The sequence below is a fragment of the Acipenser ruthenus genome, chromosome 20, assembly GCF_902713425.1.
Source record: "Acipenser ruthenus chromosome 20, fAciRut3.2 maternal haplotype, whole genome shotgun sequence".
NCBI classification, from domain to species: domain Eukaryota; kingdom Metazoa; phylum Chordata; class Actinopteri; order Acipenseriformes; family Acipenseridae; genus Acipenser; species Acipenser ruthenus.
The window spans coordinates 19671682-19684958 of record NC_081208.1 but is presented as its reverse complement, the minus strand read 5'-3'; the positions used below and the strand labels follow the sequence as shown (position 1 = coordinate 19684958).

The 13277-nt window shown below is 40.7% G+C and overlaps 1 long non-coding RNA gene across 1 annotated transcript in view; it reads left to right on the top strand.

Annotated features, from left to right (window-relative positions):
- LOC131698901 (uncharacterized) overlaps positions 1 to 13277 on the top strand; it is an 83100-nt gene that overhangs the window by 17858 nt on the left and 51965 nt on the right. Inside the window, exon 2 of the long non-coding RNA XR_009307896.1 lies at positions 8412 to 8470. This is a non-coding gene — a long non-coding RNA (uncharacterized LOC131698901). The remainder of the gene's footprint in view (positions 1 to 8411; positions 8471 to 13277) is intronic.

Below are 13277 nucleotides of genomic sequence, written 5' to 3'. Positions count from 1 at the left end.
CAGTCTGACATTAAAGAGACCTGTGTTAATCTAGATTCTAGATTGAGCAGTGTCAGAGATGGAACACAGATTTTCTCTGAAGAATCTGGATTTAATGAAGTCTTTGTCTTGTCTTGTACCCCACTCTAGTACATTTATTGATGCTACCATGCTAGAGCCTCTGCAGATGATAGCTGTTGACAAAAATGACATGGCCAGTGAAATTGTTGTAGCTAAACCTATGTTGCTTAAAAAACTCAACAAAGATGCAGACTGTGCTGCTGTCTGTAAACTTCTGCATGGATATGCAGATGCATTTTCTTTGCTGCATAAGATGTATGTGTCAGTTTTAATAATTGGTGTATCTACAGCTTCATGTGGAAATTCCTTCTCCACTCTGTCACAGATACTTACTCCTTTTCGTTGATCCATGCTTCATGACAGAAAGAGAAACTTAGTTATTTTGACTCATGAAAAAGCTATTACTATGAGTCTGAACATGGAGGAAAGAAGTTCTCCAAGTCAAAAAATAGAAAACTTATACTTTAATTATATTGCTTTCATTTTGTTTAGTTTTTTCATTACTTTTGGAAAGTGGAAAGGAAGATTGTATATATCTGTATAATAGTTTAAATAAAATGAATAGAAAGGCAGTTTAAGTTTAAAGGAATAAAAAAGACAGCGCAGAAAAAAAAGAGGTAGAGATAAAAACTTCATCCCAAATGAAGTACACCAGTAGAACATGGATGGCAGAGATGCGCTGAATACATCGAAAATAATTCACTCTGCATTTACATTTGTTTGTCATGGAATTGCCTATAAGCCTATATTATCACTGCAACGGAAAATTACTATGTTTAAAAGTATGTGTCTAAATGGTGGCCCCTCTAAGAGGTCTATTGGCACCCCCATCCTAAAGAAGCTGGAGCCGGGCCTGCTTAAAAGTAAGAAGTAACATTTTAAAATCAACACAAAACCTGACAGGCAATCAGTGCAGGGACTCTAGAACAGGAGTGATATGACCCCTAGCACGTGACCTTGTAAGGATACGAGCTGCGGAGTTCTGAACATGTTGTAATTTGGACAGTGTGCTTTTGGAGACACCTGCAAGCACAGCATTACAATAATCAATCCTCGAAAAAACAAATGCATGAACCAGCTTTTCAGCTACAGAAGCAGAAAGCATAGGTCGCAACCTAGTGATGTTTCTAAGGTGGAAAAATGATGCCTTAACAGTATTCTGCACATGAGGTTCAAAAGTTAATCCAGGATCAAAAATAACTCCCACATTTCTCATTTTGGATCTAAACTCAAGCATGGTACCATCAACTGACAAGTTTACAGCATTGGTTTTACGTAACTGGTGGTCAGTGTCTAGCAACATAACCTCTGTCTTGTCACAGTTAAGATGCAGAAAGTTTTGTGACATCCAATTCTTAATATCAGAAATGCAATCAGCAAGCACAGAAGCAGCAACATCAACATCAACATCAGATGTAACTAAGGCTACGTACACACACAGGCGGTTGTGAGTTCACCTTTTGATCTTAATATGGTTTGTATACACAACGGTTTGGTTACAAAGGGCAGCGGCAACCGCATGAGTTAATCCTGTTCGGAACAAGTATCGACTGCGGTTATTAATTCAGTTTGGTTAGTTTATTCGCACTAACTGTGTGTGTGTTACAGCCACACTAACACAACCGCAGTGCTCAGTGGATTTCTGCACAACCAATGATGTCCGTTGTTTATCAGACATTTCCGTGTGATAAACATGGCTAAAAAGAATATATAGGTGCTTGATGAGTCTAGTTGATTTTGTAATATTGATGAATAGTAAATTCATAACAATGGTAAATAGTGCATACATAAAATACACTTTTCTATTTAATCAAAGTACAGTTGTATAATATTTTGTTGTAAGAAAAAAAAATGTATTTTTGGTTTTAAAACTTAAATAAAACAATATGGGACAATTCGTATCCCCAAACACCACAGTGCGACTGCAACTCGTTTCCCCATTGATACCGAACGCCTCATCTGTGTGTTGGCACTCCAGGAAATGTCTCAGTAAATGACAAAGACGCATATACGACTTCTTAGTCATGCGTACACTTTTAATCCTGTCATTTGGAAACCACTCAACTCGTTCCCACCAGCCTTCTGGTCTGAAGATCACCCAAATATTTCGATCTGCCGTCATGGTACTGCATTTAGCAGTGCAGAAAAAAGCAAAATGGCGTCTCTGCTGGTTTTGCAGAAAAGAGCAGAGCTGTGCTTGACGAGCTCTCGATCGATTACGTACAGTACTTTCTTCCAAAAGCATAACCATAAACCGCCTCCATGTTCTCACACAAAACCTCATGTTCGGCATGTAATGATGGCCCGATTTCAGTGGTTTGTTTAAACAGGGAGTCACTCACTTCAGTAATGAAAGGTGTGTGTGTGTGTGTGTACAACAAACAACCGCAGTGAGTGCCATTTATGAATACAGTTGTCGAGCCACGTGCAGTGTGTGTACGTAGCCTAAGAGTATTTGTGCCCCCCTTAAGAAAGCAAGCTACTGTAACTTATTCAAAGTGGCTTTGTGGCTGAAAAGTGTAAGCTGTGTGAAGATTTGTACTGCAGTCAAATGTGTTTTTATTTTATTATCCTGCTGTGACTTTGGAAAATGATGTACAGTATGTACAGTCACAAATCAATGAACTCCCAATGTCTTTTGAAACCAATTTAGTTGAGCCATTAAATAACAGCTTTATAACAGTGATTTACATCCACCCCTGGTTTACAGGGTCTCTGTTGCTTTGGTCTAAATCTTTCAAACTGATTGATTTACATGGGCGCAGTCTTTACTATCATGGGTTTTTTGCTTTTTCACTTGGCTTGAAAATGCTGTGGGTGGTTCACAGATATAAATTTAAATCAGGGAGTCTGCAGTCCAGACCTGAGAATACATCAATTTAACTGGACTTGAAGTTTCAGGTTACCCTTTTCAGTAAAAATCTACTTTGATGTGTCATTTAGAGTTTCAAAGTCAGAAGGAATCGGCTGTTATAGATAGTTTCTATTGATTTATTTTGTATCCCGGTCTTGTTGGTATTTTTTTAATTAAGAAATAGTGTAAACCAACATTCAGCCGGAGATGCTGATGCGGTTAAAAAATTAGAAATGAACAAACAAAGCTGTTTTTATGTTTATTTGAACAAACAATGTCTTTGCCATGTTTACCTTAAAAGTAAATTGAGGTCTGGTTACAGCAAGAGAGCAAAACAAATATTTTATCTGCCAAATAACATTACTTTTCATAAATATTTTGGATAGTGAGACTGTTGATCGAGTTGTTATAATAAGTAAAAATAATCGAATGTATAAATGTAGAATCATTTGTCAGTTATAGAGCTTGCTTCTTCTCTACCTTTCCCATGTTAAAAGGGTTTTGCTTCTCTTTGATCTGTGTGGTCCAGTGGTTTTAGAAATGGGCTTGTAACCAGGAGGTCCCCGGTTCAAATCCCACCTCAGACTCATTGTGTGACTCTGAGCAAGTCACTTAACCTCCTTGTGCTCCGTCTTTCGAGTGAGACGTAATTGTAAATGACTCTGCAGCTGATGCATAGTTCACACACCCTAGTCTCTGTAAGTCGCCTTGGGTAAAGGTGTCTGCTAAACAAACAAATTTAACCTCCATGCTGTCTTGTGTCAAGGCTTGGTCAGGCCTCTTAATCACACCCCATAATCAAACCCAGTAGTGGAATATACAGCAAACGATGCTGATCAGTCTCCAGATTGTGACACTAGGTAGTCTTACGGCCACCGTAAATACACAGTTTTGAAAACGTTCAGGCACTAAAATGATAGAAACAGAATAATGAAGCTACTGCATAGTTTAGGTCAGGTAAAGCCCCAGTCACATACAATGGAACCGATGCAAAACCGGCACAGCACTATAATCTGTGTAGAAAGCACCAGAAAGTGATGGGCTCTCCATTTGATGACGTTGCGATAAAGATATTTTGTAACTTGTGTTAAAGAGGAGACCATTTTGCAGTACTCTTAAGAAGAGGTATTCATATGAGCTTGTATTACCAGTAGTAAGATATAAAAAATACATTTTCACCACAGTTCAGGACCATATATCAAATGCACATAATAATTTAATATCCCAATTGTTTCACTAGTGATTTACCTCATTCAGTTGTCTGTAGAACTGATTTAATGGTGTAAGTGACTTCTCAAAATGTTGTTGTACTGTAAGAAAAACATGTATTTCATGTATGTGCCCCCTTGGGTCATATGGGAGACAGTCTGTAACCTCAGTATAAAGAAAGTACGCATTATGCATTTTACAGTAAAAATTTAATGGTTCCAGCATTACTTTTGATTAAAGGCCATCATATATTTCAAAGGAAACTGTCATTGAACATTTAACTTTTTTTTATTTTTTTTTATTATTTTGTCTCAAGCAACGTTATACGGTACAGTACTTGAGGAGCCAGCTTGAATTGCCTGGAAGCTACCCACACCTGTTGACGTGTTACTTGAACATGCTTGGAAATAGCTTTAAAATGATCCTTTGTTGAACTATGTAGCTTGAATAAAACACACATTGAGTTACTAATAAACAGTAACTCTTGCTTTGTCGTTAACAGGTTTAACAGGTTTCTATTTTAATTTATACCAGTTGGCTGAATACCTCATTAAAGAATGAAGTCGTTATCATATTTTTTTTTTCTTTTAAATGCAGTGGTCTTGTCAGTGTCTGCTACCTCTTCTTTGGCCAACAATATGTTGAAATGAATAAATTCTTCCAATGAAGTTTATTCCCAGTGAGGGGTACAAAATCTCAACTACGAACCACACATTTGGTTTCCAGAGCAGAAAGGTAAATCTCCTGATGTAGTTACCATTTCGGAAAGCAAAGGCTCCAATGGCCATGGGGAGCATCAAGTTATTTCTGATCTTGGCCCCTTGTCACAGAAGCCGCAAAATCATACAATTGTTACAGTTGTCCACCGGTAATGACTTTCGTTTATTAAAATTACCAATGCTTTTTTTTGTTGCACGCCACTTGACACAAAACTCATTTAACCCTGTTGAATGCACTTTTTAAAGATGATTATACAAGAGTTGTTTCTGTACAGGTTTGGGGCCCATGAAGGCAAGCAGTGTTTTTGTTCTCCATTAGCAAAGGGGACTACCCTTCAGGCTACTAGGAAGCACAACAGGAAAAAGATGGTTAAGCCAGACCCTTGGGCTGCCATTTTGTTTTCAGCTGCATTGTCAGCGGGTGGGGACTGACAATATGAATGTTACTTCAGGCTGAGGAAATGTCTTTTCCAGAGTTCGATGCAAATTCCTTTCCTTCTAAAAAGAAAACGGGTTTTGCCACTTGGGATGCACGTTGACTTAATGACATTTTCTCTGCCTTACTTCACTGGTGATTGGCACTCAGCTGGACAGCGTCCTGCATTGATTTATACAAAACTGACTCATTCGAATACGCTTGCCCCGTATGTGTAATGGGCTGTGACATTTCATCACGCCGTTAATATAGTATAAAGCTTAGCGTTGTTCTTGCCTTGATAAAACACAACTGAAGTACTGAAACATTAGTTGACATTTCCATGGGGTTTGTGAAAAATGGGATAGGGCCGGCCGTGAATGACTGTGTGTCTTTGTAATGCTCTGTGGGTGAAACGACTGGGTACACAATGCAGCGTTTCACTCTTGTGTTCCTCAAAACATTGGTTTCCAGGATGGGAATGGTAACTGTTTCTTATATTCAGAGGTTGTTTTTACTTTGTTGCTAGCCTAGAAATTAATTTCAGTCCCTGGAAATCTTTCACCTCAGCTCTCCGGTGGCGTGAGTAGTGTGGCTCTAGGTGTTGTCTCCCATGCTGCGATGATGGTTACTCCCTGTGGAGACCCAAAGCAGAGCCTCAGCTACCAAGGCCAAAGACAGAGCAGTGGGCTTTGCTGGGCAGGCAATGAGTGCATTGGCTGAGCTACTCCTATCCCACCTTACTTTGGGTCTTTAACCATTCCAATCGGAATATTTTTGGGGGGCTTATTCCAATTACAGATTAATCCATATCCATAAAACAAATATGAATATTTTTTTCTAACAGAAAAAAATTAACATTTCACAAAATAAAATAGATGACTTCTGTGTATTTTAGCTTGCATTCTGACAGCGTTGTACTGTAAGTCATTCATTTAACACAACATCTGTAAATGACATGCCAAGCTCCCTGTTCTGAATGTAAAAGCACAGTATAAAATTGACCATAGATATCCAAGGTATTGAAAAACAAAGCATTTACAAATCTAATTTTATCTAAAGCAGTTTGTTAAAACTGTGTAGAGTAAAAGTATTTTTAGAAAAAGGTACTGGTGCATCTGTGGACAAAAACTTTGACACAATTAATGAGCAGCGTTATGTAAGCACTGTGAACAGGAAACTTATGTAACGGAAATCTAACACTTTCTCTAATAAAAAAATAAAAAAAAATACAATACGATACAGTCTTAACTCTTGTTCTTCTGCTTTTATTCAAATTAATACACGTTACTGGATGATGATTGATTAGCTTTACGATCTTGGTAAGATTGCTTCATAGTCAGCTTGCATGGAGGTTTCACAACATACAACTACAGTTTAGAAGATACAGCTAACCACAAACTAAACTCCATATGTACAGTGAGGCCTTCAAATTGTTTCACTGTCCAGGTAGCCTATTAAACTTTGAGGCAAGAATATGTATCTAACTGTACACAAAGTACATTTATTGCAAGGAACACAGACAGAACACCAAACAGTACCTGCTTCCCACAATCAAGGCTTTTCAGAATGGTACAGATGAACACTGACATTTAAACTCCATACAGCTGTCAGACAGGAAATGTTTTGTTTCAAAAATAAAAAAGACAGGTCTGCGTTGCTGCGTCATTGCAGTGCGCTCTGTGAGTTCAGCTGCACTAAATGATTATTCGGATTGAGCTCTCCACAGCAAGCAGGCTCTGACACACAGGTGAGGGGCAGTGGTGCGGATTGGGCTAGTTTATCATTCCAGTTGAAACAATTAAAGAAACAGCTGCTTGAATCTGCGCTGATTGCTGCTGACAGCATTTCATAGCCTCTGTGGGGAGCAGCAATCAGCACAAATGCAAGCAGCTGTTTCTTCAGTTAACTGGAATGATCATGTGAAAATAACATCCAGTAGATTCTAGGGCAGGGGTCTCTAACCCTGGTCCTGGAGAGCTACAGGGTCTTCTGGTTTTCATTTCAACCAAGCTCTCAGTTATTTAATTGAACCAATTATTGGCTTAATTAGTCCAGATTAACATGTGTTCCAGATCATTAGCCATTGATGATGTAAAGACACCTATAAAACCTACAGGATTGGGGATCTCCAGGACCAGGGTTGGGAAACATTGTTCTAGGGGTTTTCCAACATTTTCCAGTTAGGACCCACTATTAAAGTAACTCTGGTCTGGCGATGCCGTTTTCTTAACTTCAAGAGATTGCTTTAGGGAAGGACCAAACATGAATACATGTCTTCACAAAGCGATACAACTCTGCAGGTGTGACACGGCTTTGACATGTCAACAGAACTATCCACCTTTGTAAAGGCTTTTATTTACAGAAATTGTCATTATTGATTGTGCGTATATTGGCTTTGAAACAGGAGACTACAGTATTTACAGAGTTGGTTAAAAAAGTAACATCAAAATGACAGTGTCATTAGTCAAGTAAAAAAGAAAATTGGCAATCGATAGTGTACTGAAATCAAAAAGTACTAATTTAAACCTCAAAGGAGTGTCTTTGTTCCACATTGATTAGTTACAAGTTAGGCTGATTTATTATCATTTAGACTCCACCCTGCTTTAATGCTACAATAGCTAGGATCACACAGGCCATACATCCTAATAAACTCCCAGACCACCACTTAATAACAGTAAACAATTGGCTCCCAATACCAGTTAAATTAAGGATAGCTCTGTGCATGATTACATAGACTCCATCTAATCCAGCTTTAGTCAGCTTCCCAGGTGGTCAGATTTGTTTTGGGAAAGGAGTTATCCTAACAGACCTCAGTTTATATTTCCTGATCAACACAACTGGATCGCTACTTGCTGCTATTGCAGGTTAGTCACAGATTGTGTGGTAAACGTTCTTGCTTATGTGTTCATCAGTGTGTATTTAGGTTAAACAGATTAAAAATCACATTTTTAACAGAGGACACATGCAGGTGAATTACACTCCGACCAGATGGATTCAATTGATTTTAAAATGTACTGCCAAAGCAGTATAGTTCAGTAATATAGTGTACTGTAAAATTGTCCAGTTCTAACAAAATGTTCGTTTGAGGGCTGTGCTATTTTAGCATGGTTGCTGTTTATTAAACCTCATAAATATTGTCTTCTGTTTTTAGGAAATCGGAGCGAGGTGGAGAACGGACACTGATGAAGAACAACATGAGCTAACTGACAGGTATGTTCAAATGATTCATGTTGACGAAACAAAGCCCAGAGGTAACAAAATGAAAGGCCTTTGTAGCAAACAGGAAGGACTTATTTTATGAGCTCTGATTCTCAGACATACATGTCTTGTAAAGGTCAGTTGAGTGACGATAGGATTTTCATACAGGTCACAAACCCCCAAACCTTCCTGGATCTCCCTCCTAATACAAGGCCTAAAAGATTATGTCAGATTTATTATTATGCCAATAAAGATCAACATTTACAATGTTATTACTATTTTTGCTTTGGGGTTAAGACTGTCTAGTCATTGGATTGCACAAGCCCACACAGAAAATTCACCTGTGGTAAGATTACTTAGACAAGAGGTGTTTCTCTTATTCAGTATACACTGCAAAACGTATTAAACATTCAGCTATATTATATACAGTCATTCCATTATGTAGTTATGCTGGATACTGGCTTTCCTAGGTAGTATTTTCTGTCAGTAACACTGCCTGCTTTGCACTATCCCCAGTTTAAGATAACCAGTATCCCCTACCCACTTTTGACACTGGGTCGTTAAGGCAAAAGCTGTTTTCAGGGCTGCTAACCAGTTGAAGAAGGCTTTTTAAACAGAGAGGTTTAGTTGTGTGGTTTTGCATGGGCATGCTGGTTATACGGTTCTACTTATTTTACAGTAAATTACTTATGGTGTCGCTTGACCATCTATTCGTGATATCTTTCACTCTCAGCTTTCTTTATGACCCCTCGTTCCGCGAACTCACTTCTGGGAATCTTTTACACAACGTTACATCTGGCAAGTCCTGTTTCTTTCATGCTTTACTTGTCTAGTCAGTCAGGCCAAAAACCCTCCCCAGTAAATCTCCACGGAGATGAATATGCTAATAACAGTCCAAAAGATTTGAGACTGAGACTCTGTAATCCCTGCTGAAGCAAAGGAGATGCAAGTGCAATAATAAGATGCTTATTTACAATCCCTTTACTGAGAAATTAGTTAAATTATTAACCCTGTTAGTATGTTAGTGATCTGTTGATAACTGGTAAGATGTCCATGACTGTAAAACACTAAATGACAGAGTATGTGCTTTTGCCAAAAGAAACTGTGCAAAATTCTATTCTATTCTAACATTTTGACTGGAAGTCTTTCTCAATTACACTAAGTTTATTTTAGTAATACTGTACTATATATCTACAGTAAAACCTTATCAGTAAATGAGGAGGAAAAGACCATCCTGTTTTTTAAAAAAAATTTTATTAGTTTTGTTTCCTGAGCTCACACTTTTTTACGGATATTTATAATCTCTATATATTCTATGTATTACAGCTTTTCAGGTTCTGTAGATGTATATACTATATCGGCTGGCTTCACAGACCCCATTGGCACTAATGTTGGACTACTCTATGCAAGGCAAGATTAGGTAATCTTAGATATGTGATTATCTATGTTTGTAAAAACAGTGCTATGCATTTTAAATTAGGCTGTAGCTATAGTATGTGTCCGGCAGCCAGAAATTTAATGTAAGCCAGTCAAATGGCACCTTAACTATAACTTGAACCTTTACGTTGTTCCTAACATTAAACTTAACCTTAACCCTAACAGCCTGTCCATCAAACCACCCATTTGAGCAAATCCCACAAGGCAAGCCTTAAATAGCAGCATGTTTTGTGACTTCAATTACCTTAGTAGTCACAAAACAAAACATGGGAAGTGCTCTGTTATTAATATTGACCCTGCATGTGTTTCCACTGCCTAAGTGGTTAATATGCTCTGTGTATGATTTCTAGCTACCACTTCACGTAATGTTTCCTCTGTCATTGTGTATATGCAATGGTAATAAAAATACCAGCTAATTCACTCATACCCTGGCATTTGGACCGCTAATTGCATATTTTTCCCTCCATGGTAGATTACTGTAAGGAACATGTTATTCAACTGCGTGGAAAATGTTACAAGCACAAATCTTAGGAATATTAAGGAATGCCAACGGAAGCATTTTTAATAAAAACATGGCAAAGGAAAGAAAAAAACAGGATAACCTTAGGTCGGCATGGTGAAGCACATTGAAGTATGGTAAAGCAAAAATACTTTAGTTCATAAAGTGACTGAGTAGTATGTAAGCTTCAAAGATGCTTCTGTGCCTGCAGCTGAAATGACCTGCAGTGCAGAAGGGTGTGAGTGTCATTGTATTGCTGTATAAAACTGAACATTATTGTGTTATACTTAGGGATTCTTATTTTAGGTTTCAATCTGATTTTAAGTTAGTGATATCCATCTGTGCTGTTTGATTTGTAAAGTTCCCAGGATCCCAGGAAACTTCAGAAGAGTTACTTTAGGACAATACTAGAAATAACTAGTTAATTATTCGAATGGTATACATTTAAAAAAAAAAAACCTATAACACAGATTTATGTCTATCCACAGAAGCGCTCCTCAATCTTTATCTGAACCTCTCGGCCATTCTGTCTTCAATAAAGCACCGCTAAATTGGACATTACCATCAAACTCATTTCACATGTGACCTGATGAAGACTTGAACATGTGCTTCCAGACTGTGAGCTGAGCCACCAAACCCCGCAGGGAACAGCTTTTAATATTTCTTCAGACACGCCACCCAGACTTGTTTGCCTGTTGTTAAACCAGTGAATAAGGGCCTGTCACATATGAGTGATTAATTGGTCCTTGAAAGAAATATAGGGCTCCTGACGGCTTTTTTTCCCCACTAGGTCAGATGTAGTGTTTAAGTCTTCTCTATTAAGCATAATTATAAGGCATAGACTCTTGGTGTGACGCTGTTGATGTATGAGAAGTAATGGTAGGGGAATTACCTGAAGAGGGCGTATGCAGTGGAGGCACAGGTAACCTGCCTTGCAAACACTTCGGCATGGGGCAGGTTGAGCCGTTGGCAACCTCCCCAGGCACGCACTATTACCAGAACGGTCCTGGTCCCCACTGCTCTGCTGGGTGACCTGAGGCACCGCCTATAGGCCACCGCGGCAGTAGGCAACCGGGCCCTCCCGCAAGGCAGGGGGAACACAGGGCATGGTGCATCGACGCAGCAGCATTCTGGAGGCAGTTCCAGGGCCATTGCCCTAGGCAGCTGCCTCAGCGTGCTCCGCCTCAACCTCAGCAGCCCCAGCAGGGGCCCTGAAGGCTTGCGGCCTCAGACCCATCCCATGACGACACACCATCTGCAATATTGGCGCGCTTGCACCTCGGTCACCTGGGTGCTCGCCACCGTGTACACCGGTTACACACTACAATTCCTCATGGGTCCTCCTCCCTTCCGAGGGGTCACGAATACAGGTCTCTGTATTTCAGCAGGAAGTGGCTGCCTTGCTGTGCAAGTGAGCCATTTGTCTTGTAGACCCCACCTCCCATGGAGAGAGGTTCTACTCGAGCTACTTCTTGGCATCTTATACTTGTTGGACGACAGGGTAGCAGCTATTCGAGGTTGCTTCTCCCTGTTTCGACAGGGATCTGAGGTTACCTTGGTGTTGTGTCAAAAATTATTGGGTCTGATGGCCGCAGCCGTATTAGCCATCGAGCTGGGTTTACTTCGCATGTGCCCGCTGCAAGCATGGCTCAATGCTTTCCACTTACATCCAAAGCACGACAGACACCATCGGCTGACAGTGTCTTGCTTGTGTTCAGTAGCCCTGTGCTGGTGGAGGTGGATCTCTTATCTGCGCAAAGGTGTGCGGATGGGAGTAGTGGTAAACCATCAGGTGGTGACGACGGGCGCCTCCAACTTGGGTTGGGGGGCAGTCTTGGAAGGCAGAAGAGTCTGCGGCACCTGGTCGGGCTGTTGGACAACCCTGCACATAAACATGCTGGAGTTGCAGGCTTTTTACTTTACTCTCCAGCACTTTCTCCTGGTGCTACAAGGGGCACATGTGTTGGTCCAGACAGACAACACATCAGTGGTGGCGTATGTCAACCAACAGGGTGGTCTTCGGGTTACATCGCATTACCTTCTGGCTCCTGCTTGGGTACAACAGAACCTGCTGTCCCTACTGGCGATGCATCTTCCCGGAGTGGCGAACTGGGCAGCGGACCTCCTTTTGAGGGAGGGTACGCATCAGTCGGAGTGGCGGCTCCACCCTCAGATGGTGGAGCACGGTTCGGGAAGGTGCAGGTTGATCTCTTCGCCTCGGCGGAGATGACACACTGCCCGCTGTGGTACTCACTCCACCGCTTAGGCGGTCCACTCGGCATTGACACTGTAGCCCACGAGTGGCCCAGGATGCTCCTTTATATGTTCCCACCAATACCGCTGCTCCCGGCCTTCCTATAGAAGGTCCGGTTAGAGAATTCGACTGTTCTCCTAGTGGCCCTCCGGTGGCCCAGGATAATCTGGTTTTCTACCCTATTCCAGCTCTTACAAGGCCAGCCCTGGGAGATCCTACTTTGTCTGGATCTCCTCAGTCAGATAAAAGGCACTCTCTGGCATCCGGAACCAAGCAGGTTCCAATTATGGGCCTGGCCCCTGAACGGTACTGCTGGTCAGCCCTAGGGCTGTTTGATACAGTCGTGGGCACGTTGCAGAATGCTAGGGCAGGCTCCACTAGGTTGTTATACGCCTACAAGTGGAGATATTTTCAGAACTGGTTTCTGACTGGTGTCACTTGCCCTATGCCAGTTATCTTGCAGTTTCTGCAAGAACTGCTCAATGCTGGTAGGTCACCTTCTACATTGAAGGTGTATTTGGCAGCCATTTCTGTGTGCCATGCCCCCGTTGATTCTGTATCTCTGGGTGCGCATTTCTTGCCAACCCCTTTTCTTAAGGGTGCTTGGTGATTACGCCCTCCAAGGAAGG